Below are 3,056 nucleotides of genomic sequence, written 5' to 3'. Positions count from 1 at the left end.
TCTTTCCCTCTTTGAAAGATGGAGCCCTTTCTTGTGAGGTGACTCGAGTGTTCATATTAAGTGTGCAGTCTCAGGAGGAAGGGCTCACTGGAGGAGAAGGCTGTTGGAGATGTAAAAGACTGCGAGACCAGGTATTGAATGGGCTATTCCCAGGGACATTGAACCCACCTACAGAGTTCAAGGATGGTGCTAGGAATTGCAAGGGTGGGGAAAATGTTACTCGACTGGGAGTAGCAATCAAGAGCTTTAGATAACAGGAATCTCTGCAGAAAGGGGAGGAACAGTCATCGGGATTTCATCATCAGTATCAAAATCATTAGGTCAACGCTAGGAACACAACTATCCTTCCACTGGAAGATCTACCTTCTTTCTAGGACCTAATGAACCACAGCAACCAACCCAGGAGAAGCCTTTCAGAGGGGAATGTTTTATTACAGATCTTCCCACCAGGAGGCGCTGTCAACACTGGGAAGCCAATCTCCAAGTAGTCCCTGGAGGCCAGGAAAGTGTCTCAGCCTGAGCACTGAGGACCCCTAGGGCTCTGCTCAGGTGTTGCAAGGAGCTCAGCCATGCTTGGGCACAGCCAGCTCACTTGTACTAAGATCTTTAACAAGTGTACGTGGATTTCAAACAGCAACAGTCCAACTCCTAAATTACTTGTGTAAGTTACTGAGTATGAAAGGTTTTAGTTACCATGTAGCTATCATGTAACTTTTCTCAACAAAAGGAGTCTAAAAGTACAGCTAGCATCCTGGGGAGATTGAGTGACCTTTTCTCCTTCACAATGGCAGGTTTTGGGGGTTGCTTGCTAACATTTTTTCTTCCAGAATCACTTTGGAAAGAATGACATAGAGGGAAGGACACAGGGCGGGCCAGAACTGTAGCAGTATTATCATGGAGGACACTTGAGTGTTGCCTATGAACCAGAAACTTTGTAACACTGCTCAAAGGTTTACTCCTTTACTCCTCTCAGAATCTTAGGAGGTAGAAACTAGCATTAGCCCCATTGGACAGATAAGGAAGGTCCAGAGAGACAAGGTCATTTGCTGAAGCCCACACAGCTAGCAGATGATAGTGGTGAGGATGGCGTAGACTCGAGGGCCACCTGCCCTTATCAGACTAGCCTGGGCTGTCGCGTTGGAACATCCCTATCAGCTAAACTCAGCCTGCTCTCTGTTCTGCAGGGGTGGCAGGAGAGCTGGCATTCTTTTGCTAACTTGGGGACCTGGCTGACATTAGCTTCATCTCCACACGTGCTTTCACCCTCACCATCACGACCACCAGCGAGGCCGAAGGATATGGACCATGGGGGCGCTGGAAGTGAAATGCTTCCACTTGAAAATGATGCGTGTTGCTTCTCACATTTCCCTGGCTGCAGCAAGTCACATGATACTCCCAGGAACCCGACTGTCACGAATAAGTCACACAAACTCCAAGACCCCGAGCAGGTCATGTCCTCTCTTGACCTTAGTTTCCCTACCCACAAAATGAGCACAGTCATACTGTAAAGGTCTCTTGTAAGGATCAAATAGGGGTGTTTACTGTGGTTGCCATGAGACAGGATGGTTGCATCTCAACGAAGCCTTCGCCAGCTGAAAACTTCGGTCCAGTCACAGGCGGCCTGACAGCCGGTCTTGCAGGACTGTCTGCAGAATGGCCTCTGCTCAGACAAAGAGATAGGCCAGTGCCTTTGTCACTCACACGGGCAGACCTCCAAGCTTTCAGCCTTCAGTGGACAGCATGCGGCTGGTATAGCCCTGGCCCCTGTTAGAAGGCCTAGTCTACCCCCCCACCTCTGGTTCCTGTGGAAAGCTGGAGACCACTTGAGCTTGAGAGAGACCCCCAGGGTCTGCTTCCCCCAAGCCCTCGGAATCCAGCCAGTAAATCAGGACTATTGCTTGGGTCCTCAGAGTTTCAGCCCCTAGACACTCCCCAGGACATCTGCTGTGAGCCAGAGAGGAAGTAAGCTTTAGAAACTCCCTCGCCAAGCACCGACACTAGGGGTAGTACCAACAACAAAACAAAAACCCAAACCAAGAAACAAAAAAAGCCCGGAAAGGGCATTTCAAAACTTCTTTTTTAAAAAAAAAAAAAATTAATTTCATTTGTTATTGTCAGTTTTTTTTTTGTTGTTGTTGTTGTTTTTCATTTGACCACCAGAGAGAGAGAGAGAGAGAGAACGGGAAAGGGAGAAAGCAAGCCAGCAGGTCCAGGACTTGAACCACGGTCAGCCATGTGGGAATCCAGTGCCCTTGTCCACCACACCATCTGCTGGCCCCAGCATTTCCAAACTTCTATGAAACAGCAGCAACCCCACTGCCAGTTAACCTCTGAGGGCTTTGCTGGCTCCCCCCACGGCCTTCTGACTCTCCTCAACCCTCTGAGACACTGGACGGGGCCAAGTCCGTGAACGCAGGAACCATCTCTCTTCGCGGGGTTTCACCAAGTGCCTGGCACAGCAGGTACTCAATAAATGTTCACTGCAAGGGCCAGCCAGTGGTGTGTGGTTACGGCGGCCGGATCTCACACGGCTGACTTTGTGGTTCAAGTCCCCAACCTGGTGGCTTGAAAAATTGTGCACATGCCTGCTGAAAATCCATAGAGGGGATTGGAGGAGAGGGGATTGCGGGGTGGCCATTCTGGGGGAGGGGAGCTTTCTCACTTTTTCTCTTTCCAGCAAGCGTATGAGCCCTACTGCAAACTGAAGGGTTCACTGCATGCAAATGCTTCCGGGGATTCGTCCTCTACTGAGCGAGGTGATCCCTTACAGAATGGCGACCGGGCACGCCAGCCGGCTGGCCGACCTCAGGCCTGGGAGCCGGCGAGGGGCGGCGGCGCCATCTCAGCCTCCGGGAGACCTCAGGCGGGCAAGCGCAAGGGAATGGAGGTGCAGGGAGCGCGTCGCTCCGCCTGGAAGGAAAACGGGGACGAGAGCGGGAGGGTGGGGCCAGGTGACAGGGTGGGTCTGAGGTCAAGCGAGGACACAGCTGGCTTGACGGGCGACCAGAGAGAGGCGTACGAGGGCGGGTGGCGCATGGGACTCCGCAGCCAGAACC

Source organism: Tupaia chinensis, unplaced genomic scaffold (assembly GCF_000334495.1).
Source record: "Tupaia chinensis unplaced genomic scaffold, TupChi_1.0 Scaffold000369_1, whole genome shotgun sequence".
Lineage (NCBI taxonomy): Eukaryota > Metazoa > Chordata > Mammalia > Scandentia > Tupaiidae > Tupaia > Tupaia belangeri.
This window is presented reverse-complemented; position numbering follows the sequence as displayed.